The sequence below is a fragment of the Rana temporaria genome, chromosome 7 (genome assembly GCF_905171775.1).
Source record: "Rana temporaria chromosome 7, aRanTem1.1, whole genome shotgun sequence".
Taxonomy (NCBI): Eukaryota; Metazoa; Chordata; class Amphibia; order Anura; family Ranidae; genus Rana; species Rana temporaria.
The window spans coordinates 166686316-166713173 of record NC_053495.1 but is presented as its reverse complement, the minus strand read 5'-3'; the positions used below and the strand labels follow the sequence as shown (position 1 = coordinate 166713173).

Sequence of the window (26858 nt, the reverse complement as noted above, 5' to 3'; positions counted from 1 at the left end):
GAGATCGAGCGGTGGATGCTGGGACAGCATCCACCGCAAAGAGGAAGTGGCTGCTTGTGGGCTTCTACCGCCCAAAGCTAAGATGGCAACAGGAGGAAAGCCAGAATATAAGTTTTTATTCGGGACAGAATAACAGCGGAGCTGCGGAGGGAAACAAGAAACGTGAGTTTAGCACAGCAGTGCTATTACACTTTTAAATAGCCCATGAACAAAAAGTTGATTTTGCGTGGGAGATCCGCTTTAAGAAAAATATTACCCAGTTAGAGCTCTGAATTTGATTATTCGCTGAGACAATGAGTAAAGTATAATGGCTTTGGAACAGTTTTCTTTTTCTTTTATGTTAATATGTTTTCAAAATGATGTTTTGTCTCTCTCTCAATGTAAAAAGGAATTACAAACTTTGACTATAAAAAGTGCCAAGAAAATGCAAAAAGAAGCCTAAAGCTCTACTTGCCTGGTATGAGTATTTAAAGGCGGACCCCAGCCTTTTGTAGAATTGAGAAGGCTGAGTGAGAACCCACTTCATTTCCTGGCTGGAGGACATCCAGACATCTAGCACTTTTCTCACCTGCTTGTTCAATCTTTGGATTTCAGTTTATTTTCCCAATAATGGAGGCTCAAAATCACATGTGGGAGTTACCAATGGTGGTCTGCATTCAAATACAAATACAATCTGCCAGGGAATGCCAACTCTTCTAGTCCAATATCCACCCATCAGGGTAGTTTGATATTTGCATTACACCTCCCAAAAGCCAGACCAAGGCTTGCATCAGGGTTGAGGGTGCTTGAGAGGAGAACAAGACAGGGTGCTATGATGTTTTTAGGAAGCTATGTAAAGCACATTGCTAGCACAGAGACCCAGTAAGGAAATCCTTAAAGCGGATGTAAATACGATTCATGAAATGTGAGCTGGGCACATATCTGCAGTGTTTTCTTATCTCTCTTCAAAGCACTGATTCCCGCAGCCGTCCCCTGCTCAGTTCTTCTGTTATCAGCCTGATAATTCCTGACAAATTCTCCGACACATGGGATAAAAGCAGCTGGATTTGTGTCGGGGAGGGAGCTATAAACAGATTAACAGGCAGGTTGCTGTGTCACAGAACACCTTTGAGAGAGAGTCTTTGCCTATGTAGAATGTGTCATTCCTCCAATCAGCTGTCTTGGCTGTATGCCCAGGCTTCACATTCAGTGTTAAACAGGAAGAGAAAATCTAACACAATCTGAACTTTCTAAAGAGTATATAAAGTTGAAGACAGCAAATATACATGTAAAACTTATGTAGGGAGATTTGTTTCACCTCTATGTATCATCTGAGGCTGTTCACTTCACTGGGTATATTTGAGGGTTTACATCCACTTTAAAGCCAGCCATTGGTGGAGCAATTTTCTTTCCTGCAAGGTTTGCAGGAAAGAAAAATGCTCCATTCTCCCATCAATACAGTCAGTGTTAAAAAGGGAATACCTCTTGCAGAGCCATTGTGTTTTCCCAGTGGAGGTTGCAGGGAGTAGCCCTGGCCAAGAAAACAGTGATTTTTGCTAGCGGTTATAGCTGCTGGTAATAACATGCTGGTTGTACCCAAGTTCATCAATCAACCCGGGTACAATGAGCCTGTCCATACACGTTTTGAATCTCAAAAGTGTCCGAGATTCAAAACGTCTATGGCTGGCTTCAGTCTAAAAAGAAGAAACGTGTATGTATTACTATTCAGGGAAGGCAAAAAACATAAACCTTCAGTTTTAAGACAAAAATGTAAGCCTTTTTACACAATGCGGAGTGTAGGTTCTACAGTGAGTAAAACAAGCCTGCTTTACTGCAGGGGTAGGCAACCTCGGCCCTTCAGTTGTTTTGAAACTACAAGTCCCATTAGACATTGCAAGACCCTAACAATCACAGGCATGACTCCTAGAGGCAGAAGCATGATGGGATTTGTAGTTTTACTACTGCTGGAGGTTGCCTATCCCTGCTTTACGGCATATACAGACTGATTGTACTGTTGTGGGTTAGTAACACTTTAAAGTGGAGTTCCACTCAAAAGTGGAACTTCCGCTTATCTGCTTCCTCCCCTCGCCACATTTGGCAATTATTTGAGTGGGGGGGGTTGCAACCCGTTTTGACAGGTAGCCTTTGCCACTTCCAGGAGACTGTGTCGCAGCACCGTCCCTCGGAAGATTGCCCCCTCCCGCCAGGCCAGTTCGAAAGTGCAGTGCGCTTTGCGCATTTGCAGGGGGGAACCGGCAGTAAAGCTTTTCGGTTTCCGACATCGCGGGCTCCCTGGACAGGTAAATGTCCATACATTAAAAGTCAGCAGCTACGGTATTTGTAGCAGCTGAACAATTTTTTTTTTGCCCTGGCGGAACTCCTCTTTAATGAGTGTCCCCCTACAAAAGTGTAGTTTAAGATTAGGGTTTACAATGAACCCTTGCTAGAAAACAAAGAGGTAAAATGACACTGCTCCAAGCTTGACGCCAACATATTTTGTTTACAGTTTAGAATATTGTAAATTCTAATATAAAGGGTATTATATTCTTAAGAGTCCAGGGGCTAGATGATCAAAAGCAAGAAAACAGACACAAGAAAAACACAAATGCTTAAATAATAGAAAGGAAGTACAAAAGTTTATAAGCAACACATGCAAGACTGGTAAAAAAAAAAATGACCTAATTGGGCGCAATACATTTCTGAGTCAGGCTAAGGCCATAAGCGGATAATCAACTACAAAACTGTCTTGCATAGTACATCTGCTTTTTCTGTGAACATGCAAGTCATTATGGAACGATCTAGCCGTAAGCATCTTTAGCTGTTTTGGTATGAACCTCCTGCCAATCCACAGTGCTTGGAATGTGCATCACACTGCCAGCTAATTCACCTGCCGTCTGTGTATGGAACAGCTTCTCTATGAATAACTCAAGCAATATACACCTTAAGTTATCACAGCGGTACCAATTTATTTTCTGGTAGATCTCTCACACGCCGTCTCACTGTGCAGCTCCACCCAGAAAGCTTAGAAATTAAACATGCCTTGGGCAGGTCTCATTATTACTTTAGCTCTCTCTGCTTGAACTGCCCGGGAGCTGGAATAGCCTCTGCCTGTATTCTGCTGAATGCTGACAGTTCAAAGCATAGAAACATTGCACATCTAAAAAAAAAAAAAAAAAAAAAATCCTGTTCTATGCCCTTTTAGTTTCAACACAGGCATATCATCATTAAATATAAACTTAACCTAGAGAGCTAAATAGTCTAAAATATGTGGCCTTTATAAATGACCTTGGTGATTTTACCTTCCATCTTCAAGAACAATCTGGTGTAAAAATCATCTCAGAATTGGATGCAGACAAGACAGAAGGCAATGACTGGAAGGTCCTTTAGGGCCAAGAAGGCATAACATGGAACGACCTCCGAATTTCTCATTACACACTGGTTGCTCTCCTGGATTGTCTGAGCATGACAGAAACTTTCCAGGAGAACTTGAGAGCCATGCAAAGGATTAACTATCTCACAGCCAGGACAAGGACCCCTCCTTCACAATATACTGCACTAGAATGGCGGAAAATCCTCCAACTTGACAAAGGAAGAGGAGGGCCAGAAATATCCAGCACCAGCTAAGTGTGTAATGACTTTCTGTCTCTGTCCACTACCCCTCTGTGCCCCACAGCTCGTCACTAAAGGGGCTTTTCTAAATATGCGGAAGATGATTACTTTTGTGAGCAGGTGTTAAAGTGGAACTTCATCCAAAAAGGGAAGTTCCTCTCTTCCTCTCCCTCCTTCACATTTGGCACTTTTTTGGGGGGAGCAGGCATCTTGTTTTGACAGGTACTCGCTCCCCCACTTCTGCTCAGGTTGCCATGGCGATCTAACCAGAAGTTCAGCCCCCTCCCCCCCTTTAGGGACACATTACAGGTCCAAGATTACTGTGAACCATTCACAAGGTGCAGCGCGGCTCGTGCAAACACAGTGGGAAGTGGGCTGTGATGCCGCAAGGCTTCACTGCTGCTTTCCCTCAGTTAATGGGGTTGTAAATCCTCATGTTTTTTCACCTTAATGCATCCTATGAAAACATTTCGGACACTGACCGGCCGCCCAGCCCTCACCGGAGACCGTTCGTTCCCTCGGCGGAGATGTGCTCTTTCTCTCTGCTCGTTGTCTTGGCTCTTGATTGGATCGATTGATAGCAGCGCAGCCATTGGCTCCCGCTGCTGTCAATCTAATCCAATGACGCAGGCACCGGGGGCGGGTGCAGAGTCCTGCATTCTGTGTGAATTTACACAGATGCAGGACTCGGGAGCACGCCCGCACGGGTGTCCACCTTAGAAGAGCCTTCTCCAATGTGGACACTGGATGCGGGGAGGGGCTACCAGCGCCGCTGGGGGACCCCAGAAGTCGAGGATTCGGGCCACTCTGTGCAAAACGAACTGCACAGTGGAGGCAAGTATGACATGTTTGTTATTTATTTTAAGGAGGGTTTACAATCCCTTTAAGATGCCGGTGCCTGGATTCGAAGCGGATTGAAAAATCCACTCGGGTGAAGACAACGCTGGATCCTGAGGCAGGTAAATGTACTTATACTTTTTGGGGGGAGGGGGGTTGAAGGGAGACTGGAGCTCCTTTTTAAAAACACCCGACTTGTTTGAATCTTTTGTTGAGTGATTAAAAAAAAAAAAAAAAAGGATTACTCCATCCAAAATGTATGTTCTGCTTCTGCTTGCAGCACCGTTCTGGGTCATTTAAATCAGCCCCAATGTTTCCATGCACTCATATTGCTCTATAAAATCAAATGCTTGGATAACAGCTATAAGAACTGTTTATAAGGTTATAGACTTTCCCTTAATTGCAAGGTATGCAGTATTAAGACATCTGTGCAAGACATATGTGCAGCTCGTCTTTGTCCTTATTTATTCCTGAATCACACTCTAAGGAACTCAGCAGTTGCTGATGATCCTGTATGCACTCTCATCCTCAAATGACTTATATTAGGTAAAACCTTGTGCAATGGGACCTTAAAATCTGCACTGCTTAGGCTGCACATTAAGAGGAGGTTTTAGGTTAGTAGAAAGTGTTATTTGGCAAGCCGCCATAGCAGGAAGCCCAGTAAGTACATATCGTGAGTAATGATCACTTACCAATGTTTTAAATATCGGCATTGAAGGGTTAGACTTGCCCTTTCAGGGTAAGCTGCATGTGTTGCATCACAGCACAGTACATAATGCCCTGGTACAATACACACACATAAGCAAATTACAATTATCAGCACCTGCACTTCTCATTTCTATAAGCTTTTTAGACAAGTCAGTCACTTTGCTTAGGAGGAAAAGGAAAGGTACTACAGTATTTGACATTCAAATATAACAACGGAGTGCATTACTGAGCTGGATCATACAAGAAATAATTACAGTTTGGACCTTACTAAATGTGTCCCAGTGTTCCCTTTCACATCTTCATAACAAGTTACATTTACTTCCGATACCTTAGAATGTGTCAAGCTTGCTCCAATATATACAGTACAGCAACAAATTCAAAGCCGTTTAATAACTACAGTGGAACCTGGGATTATGAGCATAATCCGTTCCAGGAGAATTGCTCATAATTCAAAGTACTCTCATATCAAAAAGCGAGTTTCCCCATTGAGGTCAATGGAAACTAAATTAATTTGTTCCGCATTGACTTCAATGGCATGCAATACCACATGCGGCCAGAGGTGGGGGGCGCCGGAGAGCTTGTGTTTATGTACAATAACATTTTGTTTGAAAAACTGTTGAGCAAATATTTTTTTATATATATATATTTTTTTGCAAAAGCCCTATAGAATATAATTTTGGGCTTTGCAAAAAAAAATATTTGCTCAACAGTTTTTCAAACAAAATTTTATTGTACATAAACACAAAATACCCAATTTTTTGCATTTTTACATGTAGGAGAGAAGTGGCAGAATTGGCCCGGTTGGCAAGTGGTTAAATAATTAAAAAATTTATTTCATTTATCAAAACAGAATTTCATTTTTATTATGGACAAGGCTCTAAAGCCGATTTAGGAAAATTCTGCTTACAACTCTTATTATTTCAGACCTACATGGCTGCTGGCAAATTTATTTTCACACTGGCTTTCTTTCTGGGCCACTAGAAATCAGTTTTGCCCAACCAGCATGGACATCAAAGTGCAAAGATCATGCTGTTCTCCGATTGCTTCAGTGAAGTGCATAACAGTAACATGGTACATTCTGTAGGGCAAATATGACTATTTGGTAACAAATTCTGATCCAATTTAGTTATGACAAAATCACCAAAGTATCTTAACTTTGTTTAGTGGTCATTTAGCTCCCTTTAACACCCTCTATTTGTGGATGCATTTTGTACAGATTGTTTTTTTTTTCTTCTAATTGTGCAAAAGGTTGATCCTGTTCTTTAATGTTAATATAAAAACAGGTAATCATACAGTGCTACTTCAAGCAGCTGTTGAATCGGATAATAGGCTCCAGGAACACTAACTGCACAAAAATCTGAAAAGGTACTTCAGCATGTGCTCTGCCTCAGTGTAAGCACTGAAAGTGTGATCTCTATTATTTATCAAGCTGTTGCGAGATAGCTATAACTATTTCAGTAGCATTGGCAGACAGTGACTCAATCCAAATGACATCTTGCAGATCGTAGAAAACTTTATACGAAAACTTGTGCAGATCTTGACAGAGCTCCTCTGCGACTCTCTATGGGCTGGAACACTGGGATGTTGCTTGGCCGTGCGGTATTCCATATCTCCCTGGCTCCTTTACCTCCACTGTTATCCAGTGTGTTGGGGTCTCCTTTTGGTTCACAAGCGATTACCCCCAGCTGTTTTGCCATATTTGAATTGTTCAAATGCTTGCCTGAGTGCCTGCTCCCCAGCCGCCCTTAACCTAGTGCTACTACTAGCATTGAGTATTACTTGTTTTTTTTCCCCCTTGTTCGCCATGGGGGACCCTAGTCAGCGAACTCCACAACGGTCCTCGACCCCTAAATACCTCCTGAAGAAGCGGTCATCCGCGAAACCGGTAGAGGTCTTCCTATGACTCCACCTCACAATCTTTGATACTCTACGGTCCTCCATTGTTAATTCCATCACTGTATCTTAAGTGAGGTTGATTGTCTTGGTTTTGTTTTTAAGATGTATAATAATATGTATAATAAATGAATTTTACCATATTGGTTTGTGTTATCAGTACCGAGAAAGTCTATTCAAATATTTTGTCTGGGTGATAGTTGGTGTGAGTTTGCGGTACTAGCAGCCGCTACCTCTCTATTGCCCGGTCCCTCCTCTTTTTTCTAATGAACTATGGATGATGGTAAATTTTATTATTATTTAAATAATCAAATCTGAGGCTATACTCAAAATTTATGCAGGTGGAGAAAAAAAACAAAGAAAAAAAAAAAAAGTAGTGAAAATATAAAAGGTGGTCACACAAAAAAAACACAATGAACGAGCATTGTTTCAAAGGAAAAAAAAAAAAAAAGCGCAGTTATAAAAACTATTCTACAGGTGCCCTGGTTATAAGACATGGCAGTTAAAGGCACCTATAGGCTACCATATGATATGGCAAAGAGATTTGAAATATTAATTATATCCGTGAAACAAACTGAAGCATGACTGAATGACTATTTTGATGAAAGAATCTTCATTTCAGTTGGAATTCTAATTGTAATTTGGAATGACTCAATCAAAACCAAAACAAATAATTACAAATGCAATTAAAATTTTTATCACGTTAGGAAATAAATTGTGAAAAGATTTTTGATAAAGTCTGAGAAAGTACAAAATCAGTACATTAATTACATTTTTCTTTAGGAGCATAATGAATTGAGGAAGAGATTTCAGATATTAAGCGACAACTGGAATGGCTTGCTTTATTCTATGGTTAAGTGCAATACAAAAGAATGAGGTTATTCAAATGTAAAAGTGAACACACCCTTCAGAAATGAAAGTGCAATACCAGCCAACACTTTCGTTTTAGAAAGGGCGAGGAAAGGTTAGAACCTCTGTTGGGCTTAATTGCTGTCTATGGCCCTGCTGAAAGATTCTCATTCCTTTCAAAGGATTACAGAAACACAAACTAATTAAAAACTTGATAAAGATTCTCCAAAATGAAACATAAATAAAGCTGAATATCACTAGAGTAATGAAGAAGCATGGTGAATAATGCTATACCACTTCACCAATCTGTACAAAAGCTCAAAACAAGGATCACTTGTGATTCAGAATGGCAAACCCATAAACACTCATATAGTGCACAGTAACAAAAGAAGTGGATGCATCTGTAATATGGGAATGGTTCCCAGAAACAGAATGCTTTTTCAGCTACCCAGCCTATTAAATTAAAGGTTAACCCTCCCAATCACCAGCGTGACTCGCTTTTGCTTTGGTATTATGGGCCAGATTCACAAAAGAGATACGACGGCGTATCTCCTGTTTCTAACTATGCGACTGATTCATAGAATCAGTTACGCATAGATAGGCAGAAGATCCGACAGGTGTAATGGACTTACACTGTCGGATCTTAGGATGCAGTACCGCGGCCGCCGCTGGGGGGAGTTTGCGTCGTAAACAAGCGTCGGGTATGCAAATTAGGAGTTACGGCGATCCACAAAGATTATTCCCGTCGTTACGTCGTCGCGAGTGTTCGATTTCCGTCGCAAAGATAGGGCACCTTTAACATGGTGTAAAAGTACTCCACCATGTTAAAGTCTGCCTGTCTTTCCCGCGTCACTTTTGAATTTTTTTTAAATCTTTTATTTTTCCCGGCGTAAATCTTTTTTCACGTCACGATTCACAAAACGTCGGTGCGTCGTAATTTCGCGCAAAGCACGTCGGGAAATTTGCAACGGGAACATGCGCAGTACGTCCGGCGCGGGAGCGCGCCTAATTTAAATGGTACCCGCCCCATTTGAATTGGACCGCCTTGCGCCGGACCTGTTTACGATACACCGCCGCAAATTTCCAGGTAAGTGCTTTGTGGATCGGGCACTAAATCGGAAAAATTGCGGCGGTGTAACGTAAACCGGTTACGTAAACTTGCGCCCGCTGTACGTGAATCTGGCCCTTTGTGCCTTACTGAATTTAGGCAATGTACAAACTACCTGAGAGAATTTGTATTTAATTCACAATGGTCTGAATCTGTTTCTGAACTCCAGTCCTCAAGGCGCCACAACAGGTCATGTTTTCAGGCTTTCCATTATTTTGCACTGGTAAATTTGGTTTTACTGCCTTAGTAATTGCCACAGCCATTTCATCTAGGGGTAAATCCTGAAAACACGACCTGTTGGGGCACCTTGAGGACTGGAGTTGAGAAACACTGGTCTGAATCGTCAGAACAGGTTGAAAGATCATGTGACCTTGCCTCTCTGATGTAAACATTAAACGGCGGTGTGCATTTATCTGGTGAAGAGGAGCACGATTTATTTTGGCATTTTTGCCACTTTTGGATTTTATTTGCGCAAAACACTATATCACATATATTCACATGGACTCGAGTTGTTTTAAAAATGTTTGTGCTTTTTGATGACACAGTGGGGGTTATTTACGAAAGGCAAATCCACTTTGCACTACAAGTGAAAACTACAAGTCCAAAGTGCACTTGAAATTGAACTGAAAGTGCACTTGGAAATTCAGTCGCTGCAGATCTGAGGGGGACATGCAAGGAAAATAAATGGCATTTTAGCTGGCACATTTTTGGATAATAAAATCATCAGAGCTTCACCTCATTTAAGATCTACCCCTCAGATTTACAGCAACTGCACTTCAAAGTGGATTTGCCCTTCGTAAATAACCCCCATTGCTTGATGATACACTTTTATAATACTATGACAGTGCGGTCTAGTCCTTAGTCTTTTATAGAAAAGGGGGTGATACTTTTTCCAACTCGGATTCAGTATTTGAATTTTTTTTTATGTTGGCGTTATCTCTCTCACATGGATGTTATAAGTTGCACTAAGTAAATAAAGCTGGATAAAACAAAAACTGTCTTCATTCCAGGTCGCACATTTAAGCTGGAGGTTCCGCTGTTTTTTTTTTTTTAAAGTCAGCAGCTACAAATACGGCAGCTGCTGACTTTTAAAAAATGGACACTTACCTGTCCAGCGTGCCCGCGATGTCAGCAGCCGAGGCTGAGCAATCGCTCGGTCCTCGGCTGCTTCCACCGCCATCCTCGGTGAGGGAATCAGGCAGTGAAGCCCGACTGTTTCACTGCCCGATTCCCTACTGCACATGCACCCCCCTCCCCCCTGAAAGGTGCCAAATGTGTCACCGAAGGAGAGGGGAAGGTATCCAAAATGTGGAGGTTCACTTTTTGATTTTATATACCCACTGTAAAACATGAAAAACTGCTATGACAGAGATGCACCTTTAATATAGTGCAACTAAGATGCATAAAATGATCAGATTACCTACAAATAATTGGTCCTGCTGATCATTTGCAGGCAATTACTGCTTGAGCGATTACATGAGAACAGCCACGACTAGCTGCAGGAGCTGTCAGCCTCTCATTGCTTACAATGGGGCTTCCTCCAGCAGCGAATTACCAGGAACCCCTGATGTACGCCCCACATGTAATTGTACATGGCCTCAATTGTAAGTGTGAATGGGACCCAATTACTACCATTTCTACTACAACCTTTATAAATCTGCTTCAATTCCTACCTCTTTTGTGTTAACTAAATTACTTTGCTGTAGACTTATATACCAATATACCAATACAAAACAGAATACAACAAATGCATTGATTGAAGACAACAGAAAGATGCCTGTAAACATACTCCAGACATGGTTCTTCACAAACAATTGGCATCCTATGTGCAAGTGTGTACACACAAAAAGCACTGGTTGAATGACAGAAAAGAAAGCGGAAAATGAAAATAAGTAATTAGTAACACACCATTTGGCACAACACAACTCCCGTCCTACACATCTTGTTGGCGCATTGATCTGCGCCGCTCTCCAACTACAAGAACGAATCCGTGATCTTGTGTGTGGAGAGGAACGATCAGGCTCTGTGTATGCTTGGCAGAGCCAGACAGAGATCTCCAGTACATTACTATAGGAAGACTGATTGTACGGGCAGACACTTCACCTGCACGTATTCAGTAATTCAGCTTCCAAATATTGCAATGAGTCTCTATTCATAATACAGTCAAATGTCTGGGGCAAAGAAAAATTTGATCTGCTAGGCCACGATAGTGCTCAGATTATATATTACATTCCATTTTGCAAATTAGTTACCAATTGAGTTCCGGCAAGAACTGTTTCCATAAAAAAAAAAAAGTTAGGAGCAATGGGGAACATTTATGAGAAAGTGAGACACGTGGAGAAAATCTGAACAGGTAAATTGACAGGATTTGATTGCTCAGCGTGAGCAAAAGAACCTTTTATACGTAGCAGTCAATATAAATGTTCCTATTTCAATGGCCAACATGCAATACTGGATTAAAACCGCCTAGGCTAGTAATAATTCACTGTAAGCCACATTCCCAAATTGAACCTCACAATACATTTTCAGGTCCCCAGATTGCTGGGAGCCGTCATTAAATAGTCCTTTAATGAGAAACCCTAACCACATGCTTTGGCTGTATATTTGGATAATGTAGAAAGAGATCCACCAATACAACAACATAAAAGGCTAAGCAATTGTGCCCCAAGAACTGTAGAAAACTGAAGAAGTAAACATTTCCATTCATGTCTGCAATATACACAAGACACATAACAAATAGAGATAAATATATATTCTTCCTGGAGAACAGTCATTTATTTTGCCATCAGATATACAAAAACACGCATCGTCTATTCATTCTTCTGGTGAAGGACAGCGTAAAGGACTGGCTTGTTAAGGACAATCAATACACCTACTTTTTCTCTTCAGACACAATGCTCGTGTTTATGGCTTTATGTATGGTACAGTGCAACAATAATCAATGGTGATAGACCGAAATGCCTAACAGATCATGTCCTGCACGCATAGTACTAGCAATGCACCAATACAAAGACTGAAATGCCTAACAGATCATGTCCTGCACGCATAGTACTAGCAATGCACCAATACAAAGCATCTGTACGAGTCCTTGTACTCGCGCAAATGCTCAGATACTTAAGCCGATTACCTTCAAGTCGGCAGACTGTAAGGCCAGGTTCACATATGTGCGGGGCCGGAGTCAGTGTTGTAAAAAAAAGAGTCTGGCGGATTCAGTGTTGTAAAAAAACAGCGGATTGTCATTAGGACAACTCGGCTGAATGTAATGTTAAAAATGTATTTTTTGGGTGAACCCCCGCTTTAAGTAACAATTTGTCATTAGTCTTAAAAAAACAAAAAAACAAAACCCAACTGTCATATGACACAAATAAGGTATCATCAATTGGTATCAGTGAGTACTTGAGAAAAAAAATATCGATACTCGTACTCGGTCGTAGGAAACTGGTATTGATTCATCCCTACATATTAGAAATTAATGTGAGCAGGGTGGCTATAAATCAATGACTTTTTAATAAAACAAACAATCTAAATAAATCAGATATTTTTTTCATTTAAAATGTATTTTAATAACATGCTTTTGGAGTAAACATCTATATCTAAAGATTTTTTTATATTTAAGATACATTAATAATTTAGTTTATTCAGCATGAAATGTAGCTTAGTTATGTAGCATGAGGCTGTATATTCTGCAATATTTCCATTTATGGTAAACTCATGCAATGAATCCAAGCTCTGCAAGCTGAGATAACATACATTCACACAATTTCACAGTACCCATGAGATAAAACAAAGTTCAGGAATATTCCTTTAGCCCATAGTTTTGTAAATCTATGTACACTACAAACTGTATGATTGAATCGGTTCTGATATCGCTGTTTTACTAACAGGACAGCTTTATTTATTCTAAATAGGAAACCTTAATTTTAACGCTAAGGAGTTAACGCTAAGGAGGAGAATTGTAAGGTGGCATTTTTTGCTTCCCATTTGGTTTACCATACATTTTGGGAGGATTAATGAATGAGGAGGTATTCTGAAGTTTTGGTTTATGATATACCTTTGTATATTTATTTTATATGACAGAGGTTTTTTTAATTTATTTTACATGTGATGTATATGAGGGTTGTTTACAGGGCACACTCATAAGAAGGAGGTGCGCTATAGATCTTCATATTACTTGAGACCCCAATGTAATATTATAGTCTCTGGCAGCTCCACATCAATTACAGTTTAATTTCTATTTACTGTACACTCTACTTTTTGGTAGAAGTTTTGATGCAGTGAGCTCCCCCTCATTTATTCCATATCACAGAATTAATCTCAACATCCCTAAATAGCAGTTGTACACACAGAATGCAAATTATTTCCCCTTGGGAGAAAAGTAATTTTAGCCGCTTATGATGTTCAAAAACCTTTGGGCACAGCCAAGAAAAATATACAGTGGCAAGAATAAAGCAAGCCATTGATAATGCAGTTTTGTTTCCGGCAACCATGGATTGCAGGGAACAAGAATTGCTCGATACCCCTCCCATCAACACAGACTTGAGATTGCTTTGAATCTCTTTCCAGCCTTATGCAAATCAACTACTGTTGATAATATATCTTCAGAGAGCTTCTTTTTGTGAGGCATGGTTCACATCAGCTGATGCTTATAAACAGCAATTTTAGAAAGGCAAACAGAGAAATCAGTGCTACTACCATTACAACACATTGATGGCAGAGCTCCAGAGTGCTCGATCCACCGCTGGCTAAGTAGAATGATTTTGGAAGAATGATCCACACACCAGTTGTTGCTCTTACAGAATATTCATTTTATTGAAAAGCAACATTGTACAAACGCAGATAAAATCAGTTGACGTGTTTTCACCCTATGAAAATCCTTAGTTATAACCACATCACCACAATGTGGTTATGACTAAGGCCTCATAGGCTGAAACATGTATAAGAGCAACAACCGATCATGGTTTCTACGTAATTTTAGAAAGTTTGATAAAAACACACTCAAAAGTAGCTCTAAGGCCGGGTTCACACTGGTAAGAGACGACTGTTGATCTGACTTTGCCCTGCGGCATCGGTCCTACTTCCATATGACTTGAACAGGATACGATTTTGCTCCGACATGGAGATAGTCCGGACGAATACCTGACTTCAATGATATTGAATGGGCTGAAAATGGACCAAAGTAGTGCAGGAACCTTTTTCAAAGTTGGACAGACTTGTGTCAGAATAAAGACGTGAGAAAATAAAATTGTTTGTGTGTTATTAGCTTGAAGTAAAACTAAAGTCTTTTTTGTTTTTAAAAACAAACACGTTATACTTAACTGCTTTGTGCAGTGTTTTTTCACAGAGCAGCCTAAATCATCCTCTTGTTGGGTCCCTTGTCGGCGCTCCTTGGCTCTCCCTCCTGCCCCCACAGCAAACAGATTGCTATGGGGGCACCCAGGCAGCTGTTGTGTCCATTTCCCCTCTCATTGACTTACTGACTTTGATTGACAGCAGCAGGAGCCAATGGCAGCCACTGCCAATCAGGAGGGAGAGTGCCGGACAGCCGAGTCTCTTAACATCGATGGAGCGAGATGAGGCTCAGGTAAGTATTAGGGGGGCTGCTGCACACAAAATATGTTTTATCTTAATGCATAGCGTGCATTCATATATAAAAAAAAAGTCCGCCTTTAGAACTACTTTAAGCACAATGGGCCAGATTCACGTAGCCCGGGCGCAGCGTAACGTAACCGATTTACATTACACCGCCGCAAATTTTCTGTCTAAGTGCCCGATCCACAAAACACTTACCTGGAAATTTGCGGCGGTGTATCGTAAATCCGTCTGGCGCAAGGCGAGTCAATTCAAATGGGGCGGGTACCATTCAAATTAGGCGCGCTCCCGCGCCGGACGTACTGCGCATGCTCCAGACGCAAATTTCCCGACGTGCTTTGCGCGAAATTACGACGCGCCGTTTTGTGAATGGCGACGTGAAAAAAAGACTTGTGCCGGGAAAAATAAAAAAAATATTCAAAAGCGACGCGGGAAAGACGGGTATACTTTTACATGGTGGAGTAATTTTACACTTTGTAAAAGTTGCCCTATCTTTGCGACGGCAAACTAACACTCGCGGCGACGTAACGACGGGAAAAAGCTTTGTGGATCGCCGTAACTCCTAATTTGCATACCCGACGCTGGTTTACGACGCAAACTCCCCCCAGCGGCGGCCGCGGTACTGCATCCTAAGATCCGACAGTGTAAAACTATTACACCTGTCGGATCTTAGGAATATCTATGCGCAACTGATTCTATGAATCAGTCGCATAGATAGAAACAGGGATACGACGGCGTATCAGGAGAAACTCTGTCGTATCCCTTTTGTGAATCTGGCCCATTGTGTTTGTCTATTGTTACTTAGATGAGGATCAGAACACATTTTAAGGCAAATTACTGCAGATCACCAGTTCACTCCAAAGGGTTCACATACTTTTTTGCCACTTTACCTTTGGGGGTTAGGTTATGCCAATGTACATACATATGCATTTTAATGGTACACGGACATTTGGGCTTCAAAATACACAAACATCAAAAATAAAATGGACATATACATCTTGCTACAGGATTGTACAGGGGTTACATTTTTTTTTTTTTATCTTTAAACAACATGTCTGCGAAGGACTGGGTAAACACATTAACTTCCATCATAATGTCTGTAATATGTAGAGCCTGAGTGCACCTGATGAGTCTTTCGAACTTCAGTACACCGTGCACTCTATTTACAGGGAATTATTATGTTGGCCCATTAAAGCATCAGCAATTATATGCAACTTTCCTATCAATTTTTTTACAGTGCAAAACATTCCAAGTGCTCTTCAGGCACCTTAATGTTACTTCTGCTGCCAAACAACACCCTTAATATCGTATCCCCTTTTCACTTGAAAGCTCAGTGCAAGCCATATGAATGGCTCCTACACTGCCAATGCATTTCATCTTGTTTTTCCCCAATGTCAGATATGTCCACAAGTTTTACCTTGCCTCACATCACTTGACAAATATATTTGTTTGGACTGGAAATGACAGAATTCATCCATGTTCCAAGTCACTATGAGTACACAGATAAAGTGGATTTATACTCAAACGCTAAAATAAACCTACAATTATTGCCTTGATGGGACAGATACATTACGACTAGTAGAAAGGAAGAAATACTTTATGGAAAGAATGCTTCTCCAGTATTCATCCAAAGTAAGGCATGTGACCAAAAGCCTAGACATTGTGATCATTGCTGAAGAAACAGAATATGATCCTTCCCTTCAGCAGAGACCGTATGAACAAAGGCCTGGGCATTGGGGTCACAGATCTGGCACTAGAAAAGCAGGAATGGCATTTTCGCTGGGAAATGTAAGTCATTTAGCCTATTACCAATTTCCTAATTTACCTCTGAAACACTGTAAACCTTGCCATTAGTTAATATATAATATAGGTCCTCTTTCCTGATTTCCCTGATGCCTTGTAATCTTCTGATAAACTACACTGGATTTTCAAAAAGTGGTAATCACACTTGTCAACCATATAAACAAATTGACACTTCAGCAACATTGAAAATTATACAGTGGAACCTTGGTTTAAGAGTAACTTGGTTTGAGAGCGTTTTGAATTGCGAGCAACTTTTAAAAAAAAATCTGACTCGGTTTGCGAGTGTTGACTCGCAAGACAAGCCGAATTCAAGCTAAATAGGCCTTCAGTACCTCATTTGGCCTGAGGTACAGGGGCGCAGGAGCCGAGAAAAGCCAAACATTGGCCTGCAGTATCTCATTTGGCCTGAGGTACAGGGGCGTATGAAACTAGCCGAAGTGTCTTTGGGCCTTTTCGGTGCTTTCTGGCGCCTTCCCCACCTCTGGCTGCATTCGCTATTGCATCCCATTGAAGTAAATGCGGAACAAATTATTTTCGTTTCCATTGACTTCAATGGGAAAACTCGTTTTGATATGCGAGTACTTTGGATTACGAGCATACTCCTGGAACGGAATATGCTCGTAATCCGAGGTTCAACTGTATATATATAAAAATAAAAACTAATTACAGGTACTTATATAGCGACAACAATTTCCAAGCTTTACACACACACACACACACACACACACACACACACACACACACACACACACACACACACACACACACACACACACACACACACACACAGATTATATCCATCTCTCTGTCTCTCTATTTATCTATATTGTACATTCACACCAGTCTCTGCCCTCAAGTAGCTTACAATCTAAGGTCCCCAACCCACATCCAAACATACACATACTAGGGCCAATTTAGACAGGAACCAATTAACCTTCCAGCATGTCTTTGGAGTGTCGGAGAAAACTGGAGTACCCGGAGGAGACTCACACAGGCACAGGGAGAACATGCAAACTCCAGGCATGTAGCGCTGTGGTTGGGATTTAAACCAAAGACCCTAGTGCTGCCAGATGGAAATTTGAAGAATGGCACGATTAACCAGTTCACATTAGAAACTGGCAGAAAAGCCAAAATAATTTACGAGAGGGGCCAAGATAGCCAAACTTGTAAACACTATATACCTACAAATAATTGTAAAAAGAAGAGAATGCTTAAAAACATATAGCAAAATAAACATTCTATAATAAAAACAAATCGATAAGAGCCATTTTTTTTAAAACATTTCACTCAAAGGAAAGGAGTGTGAATATAATGGAACTTTGGTTCTTCAACTTGAAAAGATCCAAGCCTGCAGATAGTAGTGTTTCCTCCAAGGCTTGGTTCATTTTGGTTATAGATAAAAAACAAAAAACAAAATAAAAAATACATTTGAAAAAACGCTGTGCAAATTCCAAGTAACATAAAAAAAATTGCAACACCCACCATTAAATTCTCGAGTGCCTCTACCTAAAAAATATATAATGTTTGGGAGTTCCCATTAATTTTCGAGCAAAAAACTAAATAAAAAAATGGAAGATTTTTACGTGAGAAGTGACATAATTGGCTGTGTTGTGTTGAAGTGGTTAATGTGCAAAAATACGGCCCAAATCTCATCCACTTAAAGCATGGCAGATGCTCCAGCATTATGAGATTGCACCAGGTGGTTATGAAACAAAAAAGGAAGCAGGGGCATGTGGTGCTCAAAATTTTTGGGGGGCGCAAACGAACGGAAAAATTCTGAAACAAAATCATCAATTGCAGCCACTGTGCCTATCATATGCAGCCAACAGTTGTGCCCATCATATGCAGCCAACAGTTGTGCCCCATCAATTGTAGCCTTTGTGCCCATAATATGCACCAAACTGTGCTCCATCAATTGCAGCCTTTGTGCACATAATATGCAGTCACTGTGCCCGTCTGCCCTCCACATACCCTATCGAGGTGGCGTGTCAAGCAGTGAGCTGTGGGACAGTAGCGCGACGATGAATGCTGCGCGACTCGTCCGTGCGTATCTTCTTCCTATATTCCTTGGTGCCAATTGGATCGTCTCTGCCTTCAGCCAATCAGGTGCCCGGTATTACATCCAGGCTTCCTAAATTGGCTGAGGGGCGGTTCTGTCAGCAAAGCAAATATTAAGATTGTGTGCAAAATAGACTTGTCATGCTCCGTGTATCCCATACCCATCAGAGACGATTTCCAGGCTGAATGCTATTGCTGTAAGGAATAAAAGCAATCCAAATTTTTACCTATCACAAGGATTATAAACATCCCTTGTAACAGGAATAGTGCATTACAGCTCCTCTTTACGGGGCTTAAGCTTCTCAGCAAAAAATAAAACACTGCAGTGTTTACATCTGCCGGTACCAGAAGTGACGTCATGGCGTTGCTTCCAGCCTCTGAGGGTCATAGAGCAGCCCATGGACCAGATCTATGGTAAACCAACGCCACCAGCAGTCTCATTCTACGGCTTGCCGATCACACAGGCGAGTCGGGAGAAGCACTGGAGGGGGAGGTTAGTTTGGCCAAAGAAGTCCCCTCCCGCCTCCTGAAAAAGCAATCGATCTGCTAAACAGCATGTGCAGAGTGCCTCCAAAGGCTCTGTCTTATGAGGAGATAGATTAGGGACAGTGGAAGGGGAGGATCAGAGACGATCAAACAGTTTTTTACACAATGCAGAGGCTTAACCCCTTAGGTTCCACAATGAGTATAACACGCATGCTTTACTGCATATACAGACTGATTTTACTGTTGTGGGTTTAGTAACACCTTAGGTATATGCCACTTCTATAATCCCTACTGCTTAATTTTTTTTAGAATCTAATAAATAGCATATAGATACAGACACACTTTAGAGCCAGTTTAGTAAAAGTTTTTAACCCAAAACCCCAGGCTAAAATGTCAGAAGAAATTGTATACAAAAAGTCTAAACCCAACGAGCTTTGGCAGGAGGGCAATGGGTCAGCCATATGTAGATGTATATTGGTCATTGATGTGAAGATCCAGACCCATATGTGGTCTAGGCCAAGGGTCATCGGGTGCGGGCGGGTGGCATGAGAGGGCCGGTATGAGACAGCCGTGCGGCTGGGATACAAGCACCTGGTGTAAGAGATAAGCGAGCAAGGACTAGTGCTGCTACCAATGCAGTGACATTCCGCATCTGGTGGCAGGTGATGTGGCAAGTGACATTCCGCATCTGGTGGCAGGTGATGTGGCAAGTGACATTCCGCATCTGGTGACAGGCAACGTGGCAAGTGACATTCAGTATCTTGTGGCAGGCAGCATGGCAAGTGACATTCAGTATCATGTGGCAGGCAGCGTGGCAAGTGACATTCCGCATCTGGTGACAGGCAACGTGGCAGGTGATGTGGCAAGTGACATTCCGCATCTGGTGGCATACGACGTGGCAAGTGGCACGCTCAGGGCTCCCACGAATTCTGCATTATGGTGAGTTGAACTATTTCATTTATTACTACAATGTAATTATAGAAATAATGCTCTGACAAATTGCCCGCGAAAAATTGCTTACCCCCGCGTGCCAACCCCAACCCTTGGCACAATTTTCGTCCATGCAGCTGGTCCCCGGTGCCAAAAAGGTTGGGGACCACTGGTCTAGGCTATAACCTCCCGTGTTTGACAACGTTGCTGCTGCCTGTCATGTAAGAAAGGGTTACTTTTTGCAGCTAAAACATAACTCTGACAAAGACACAAACGGCAGAAGATTGTCGAGAGAAACTTTGTGGTTCTAAATTCTCACAATGTAGCTGTGAAGATAAGATGACACATTACAAACATTCTGCCCCGTTCACCCACACCTACAACTAAAGTAGAAGTTTTGGATGAAGACATGCAATAAAAAAAAAAAAAAAAGATATTGCCAATGCTGCGTTTAATAAAACACTTGTTTCCAACAAAATGCTTTACAGTTGAGCCCTTGTTACAAGGAGATGTTTTACCTGATGGAGAATGTACAATGGATCAAAGCTTTTTTCCATTATATATGTGTGCCTCAGAATAAAAGAGTTTAGAGTGAAGCATGCTGCAAGCATTTCTTAAGACAGCAACACTGTTTAAGTGTACTTTTTTTTCCCCGAGTACAAAAACAATGGCTTCAGAGAATGTCTCAAGATTATTAAGGCCTGAGGTACTACAAATCACTTTGTTTGGAAACAAAAGTGACTCTTTCAGCTGTATAAGATGACAAGAACAATATAAGAGATGTGGAGGTGGTTGGTAAAAAATAACCTCTAGCTCGTGAAGAAAGAAAAATAATCCCTTATTCCTGAAGTACTTGTTCAGGAAGTCTATCAGCCACTGATCAGTATTATACACAGTGCGATATGGAATTTATTAAACATATTTAACTGTATTGACAATGTGCTGCATTAGGACATATATTTTAGTCACATAATTAGGGCCCGTTCACATTGTGCGTTGTAAAACATGATATTCATGTTTAAAATGAATATTGCATTTTTTAACCTGATGGTTTAATATTTAACAATTATTGTGACACTCATAGGTCATCATCTGCAAATATATACACAGTGAAAAAGAGGGAAAGGATATCGGACTATACAGGCCATAAAATAAACCAAGATACTATAAAAATTATTGAAATATCAAAACATATTAAAAAAGATATGGTGCCAATACAAGCATCTCATTATTAAAAAAAAAAATTCAAAGTAAAAAAAACAAATTTGTTTTTTGCGCATGGCTGGATAGCTAGGGAGAGAGTACTAATAAAGTAGGTCCTCATGTGCCAATGCGTTTCGTCAATTTTTGCTTCATCAGGGCTTAGCGAGACCATATAGTACTCATCTCAACGCAAATCACACAGGCATGAAAACTCCCTGGGGCAGCACAAAAGAAGAGATTGACTGAAGAGATGTCTCCTATGGACTAATAGTCACTGGGGAAATTGTATAGTTCACTTGGGCCCCAGTTAAAGCGGAGTTCCACCCACAATTTCACTTTTTAAATATAAATACCCCTGTAATACACAAGCTTAATGTAGTCTAGTAAAGTTAGTCTGTAAACTAAGGTCCGTTTTGTTAGGTTGTTAGAGCATTTAGTTTGTTTATAATCTAGAAATAGACCGTGGCCATCTTAAGTGTGGGCATCATGAAGCCAGACTGTATGACTTCCTGGATTTCAGCCTTGCAGATCTCGCACATGCTCAGTGCTGCACAAGCGATGTAATAGGTTTCAGTCAGGTTTTCATAGCAACGGGAGTGTCAGAGGAAGTTGCCGCCCCTTCTCTATGCAAATAGGCTATTTGCAAGGACTACTGGGATACATGATGCCTACCCCAGAAACCCTTGCGAATAGCCTTGTGACTTAATAGCCTAGGCTAATAAGGAGGAGGAAGTAATGAAGGACTACAAAATAAAGGTATTTAAAAGCAACAAAATTAATAAAAATTGTCCATTCTGAACACTATGAGATTAGGGCATGCAGCACAGACAAACATAAAAAAATGAGTGGAACTCCACTTTAACTACAAGTCAAAAACACTGGAAACACTGGAGGTGACTGAAGGGCATAATACAGGGGATTTACAATATTCTCACATATGTCCCTTCTTGCGTTCTGGCCCATGTTTCGGTCTCAATATGTAACCCCAATAGCAAGATACAACAGTTTCTCACTCTACTGGTCGGAATTCCAGATGTGCCCGCATCCACCGGGATGGTGGCAGCAGCCCATAAGTGGTTAGACAGAGCAGCAGGTAGTATTTGCATGCTCCTATGTCTCATAAGACAGGGTTCGACAAACCCCGGGCGCCAGATAGTAATTCGGAACTAGAATTAGCGACACAGCTGTGGTTTCCTGCGTCTCCATGCGCCCCCACCTCCCCCGTCGGCCGGTAATTGAGGCCGCGGCTTTGCGCCCTTCTGCAGGCCTATGCTTCCTTCTGTGATCTTGTGGTGCCCGTTGGTACGACAAGACAACCAGCAATGCTAATAGAGCTTCCCCTGTCTGTTTTCACTGCCATCTCCATCTCCTTCCCTCTAGTTCGGACCTATATTTTTTTTATTTTAACACCCTAGAGAAAAAAAGGACAGTCGCTGCAATACTTTCTGTCACACCGTATTTGTGCAGCGGTCTTACAAGCACACTTTTTTTGGGAAAAAATACACTTTTCTTAATAAAAAAATAAGACGTCAGTAAAGTTAGCCCAATTTTTTTTATATTGTGAAAGACAATGTTACGCCAAGTAAAGTGATACCCAACATGTTACACTTCAAAATTGTGTCCGCTCGTGGAATGGCGACAAACTTTTACCCTTTAAAATCTCCATAGGCGACGTTTAAAAAAATTCTACAGGTTGCATTTTTTGAGTTACAGGGGAGGTCTAGGGCTAGAATTATTGCTCACGCTCTAACGATCGCGGTGATACCTCACATGTGTGGTTTGAACACCGTTTTTATATGCAGACGCTACTCACGTATGCGTTTTCTTGTGCGCGCGAGCTCGACAGGGCACGTTCCTGACTCCTAATTTTTTTAGCTGGCTCCTAGATTCCAAGCAAATTTGTCAAGCCCTGTCGTAAGAAACCGCCTATTCTCCAATCTCTCTGGTCACCGGTATTAAGCTAATGCACTATACAATGCATTTTACATGAGTTACCCTGATCACCTGGGAAACAGACATGCGATTTAAAATACGTACTTAAAGCATCATTTTTTTATGTCTATACAAAAATGTTTTGCCTTCTATTTTAAACTGAATTTTTTTTTTTTTTTTTTTACAAAGCAAAAGGTTTACAATCACCAAGTATCACTCTCTTACTCCTCTGAACCCCCACACTCCCCCAGACAGAAGACAAATACAAGCTCTTAAAGCGGAGGTTCACCCAAGAAAAAGTATATAACATATTCAGTATACCTCAAACATGTACAGTATGCAGTTTTTTTTGGGGGGGGGGGGGGGGTGTACACCGACTAGGAGCAGTGTAGAGCTGACTGCGCAGGCGCCGTAGAGAGCCGACTCGCGGTTCGGCTACTTTCGGAAAGTCGCGGTTCGGCTACTTTCGGAAAGTCGTGACGCGCCTTATCCGCCGGGGGGAGTTTTTCTCAGGCACGTCAATCATATGGGCGAAGTCCCAGATGACATTGCGGCACTGCACAGGAACGCCCAGTCCCGCGGGAGCGAGTACCCGGAAGCCGGGTGGAAAATACAGATACCATATTTACACCACCCCCAAAAAAAAAAAAAAAAAAAAACGGCATACTGTACATGTTTGAGGTATACTGAATGTAATGTTATATACTTGTTTTTTGGGTGAAACTCCGCTTTAAGCTTTACCCCATTAGCCATAAATTTATCACCGAGAATGGCAGGAGATGAATGACATCTGCTTACATTTTTAACTTGCTGTCAGATGTGCACTAAAAGCAACAACAAGCATGCTTAATGGCTTAATTAACCGCTAATATAGCTAAACTGGAGAAAAATAAAAACTCACAAACAAAACTAGGCAGAACCCATTTAAGCAGCGTTATAATTTAGAGGAAAGATCTGCTTAAAGTGCTAACCTACAAAGATTAATGTTCCTTTGCTCTTTTTAATAAAGCATACTGTGAAATCTGAAATAAAACGCAGCCGCATGCTGGCCAAAGAACTCCAAGAAAATCAATCTTTAACCAGTTGATGTCCAGCCACTGTACTTAAATGGCTGGACGGCTCACTTCTGAGGGAATATATAAATGGTGTTGATCTCCTGTGCACCCTTTGGACACAGCAAATCACAGAGCGGGGTACATTGGGCTAGTGCTTCGCCTGGCAAAGATTATGCGGAGTGGGTGGAGCTTCGGGGAAGTGAGTGTGGTAATTAATTAATAGCTGTGCTGCAAAGTGTCCCTGGAAATTATTAATGTTGGAACGTTTCCTGGGGGATGAAACTGCATTGTGTGCAATGGCTAGATGCCATGGATAAACCTAAACAAATAATCACAATCATTGATGGTCAGTGACATGTTATAATCTCCCATCCAAAATGAACAGAAACCTTCCCGGTGCTGTGGCCTCTCTTCTTCTAAGACTGACATCCCCCATAAATGGCAATGTTTACATTTGTGATCGCTGTGATTGGCAATCGCAGCAATGACAATGCACAAAGCCACTCTTGATTGGCAATGTGCATTTTTAATAACACAATCACGGGCACTGGGCACGCACATCAACAGAAAGCACTAAGACATTCATTCAGAACTCCCAGTCCCCCAACCAGCCATTTACATACAATGGACAGCCAGTAGGTGGTTAAACAATATTAAACACAATTAAAAACTAGAATTAAGGGAAACTAGAGTACAAAAGAGCTTCTTGCTCTTTATCTCATATCTGCAATTAATCGATCAAATTCTCCTCATAGCATTCAAAATATTCAGCTGGCTTTCCAATTCAACAGTCATCTTTTCCAAGTCTAGTGCAATCAATATTCCCTTCTTTAAAGTTCAGTGATACAATACCAAAGGGCCTCTTTCTAACAGCACGTTATTCATATATTTCTACCCAGAAAGTTATCAGATCTGTTTTCTTCAAACATCCTGGTGTTAGTTCAAAGAAACCTACATAAATGAAGCTGATCAAAAATCTCTTGGTTTAGGTGTGCCATTGCTGACAAAAGTACATTTTATGTATTTTATGTATCAAAACCAATGGACTGCAATTGTTGCCTCGTAAACTGTTGGCACTATATAAATTGTGCATAATAATAATAATAAACAACAACAATAATATCATCATCTTAGTATAGTATCACCTATAGCAGTCCCCATTCTATAAAATGTTCACTGGCTACAGGAAATAGCCAGGAAATAGCCAATAGGAAAATACAGGAGGCAGAAGAACAAAAGTTTCTTTGGTTCCCGGGGTGTAGTTGCCCACATGGCATAACTAGGACTGGCGTCTCGCTGGAACGTAGTCAGTGGGATGTGCAGAAGGGTCAGTTTAGGCGGCAGGCAGAGACCTGGTCAGTAAAGAGGTGACAGATTGGTCCAGAAAGCAGGCAGAAATGCGGGCATGGACAACAAACAGGCCAGGGTCAGTACATGCGGCAGGCAGAGGCAATTCTGTGGTGGTTACTGGCTGCCAGGCACTTGGTGTAGCAGCAATCAGGAACACGGTTCTGATGACACTGGCATGGTGGCAATCAGGAACACTGTTGCTGGTTTACACTGGTCTGGTGACACTGGCACTGGTGTAGCAGTGATCAGAAAAACTGTTCCGACACTGGCATGGTGGCAATCAGAACACTGTTGTTGGCCTACACTGGTCTGTTACCACAGACTGGTGTAACAGTGATCAGAAAAAACTGTTGCTGGCTGCACTGGTCTGGTATGGCAGCAAACAGGAATACTGTTTCTAGTGACACTGGTGTGGCAAAACTGAGATATTGTGACTGGCTACTCATTCACACATGAGGTTGGGGGCAGGAAAACCTTGCGGTTGAGCTGCAGTTGTACTGCCCCCTAAACGCTACCCCCTTTAGGTGTAGAGGCAGCGGCCAGGGGTGTACATAGGCTGCAGCTGCAATGCTTTGGCTTCACAGCCATAGCAGGAAATACTCTGTCACTTTTGATGGGCATAGTGCCTTTCAATCACAACCTATTCGAGTGCATGAGGATGCTTCTGTGGGGTTAAAGCAGATGGTAAAGCGGCAATGCAATGCCTGCTCACCATCTGTCAAATGCTCCCCAAAGAGAAATCAGAACATGTTTCCTCTTCAGAGAGTAATGGACATGTGAACGAAGCCATATGGGGACACCAGGACTTGTGTGGTGGTGACTGGGGACACGGACTGGCTGTCCTGGTCTGGTGACATACAACTGCTCTGGTGCTGATTGGAGACAAAGGCTGGCAGTGATATGGCGATTTCAGAGAAGCCAGGCACTGAACATGATTACTGCCACAGCAGTACAATGTCACCATAGTCACACTGCACTGCTCTGGTGACATTGTGTAAGGAGGAAAACATTCTATCAGAGTAGTATTGGGTCTCTATGGTGACATTGTACTGCTATGGCCATGTGTTTCCCACTCTGCAGTGTGACCTTCCCCTGGGCTTAGCAAAGACTAGCACTCACACATGAGACTTTACAACCAGTTATGAATGAACCACATAACATTTTGGTACAGGAAATGCAGTCTGAATGGACAGATCTCACCAGTAACATGGGTGGTGCTGGTTTGAATGGAAATAATTTCACACCAAAGGACTGAAAATACCAAAGAGCAGAATCATTATTTGTTTTCAAAAAGTGTTTTAAAAGATGAACTTTAAATTTCAGTGTCCTGGAAGATTGCATATGTAAACCTGACTGGTTGCGGACTTGAGCAAAAGGACGGTTCTTACTTCAGCCTTGACAATAAATAATGCCCAATAGAGTTAGAGTAACATGTCCTACTTAAAGTGTAACTAAAGGCAAAATGTTTT

The 26858-nt window shown here is 41.5% G+C and overlaps 1 protein-coding gene and 1 non-coding gene across 5 annotated transcripts in view; both read right to left on the bottom strand.

Annotated features, from left to right (window-relative positions):
* COP1 (COP1 E3 ubiquitin ligase) overlaps window positions 1–26858 on the bottom strand; it is a 277841-nt gene that overhangs the window by 16588 nt on the left and 234395 nt on the right. The gene's annotated exons all lie outside the window — the stretch shown is intronic.
* LOC120946426 lies at window positions 10981–11116 on the bottom strand. The gene has a single exon (XR_005750748.1).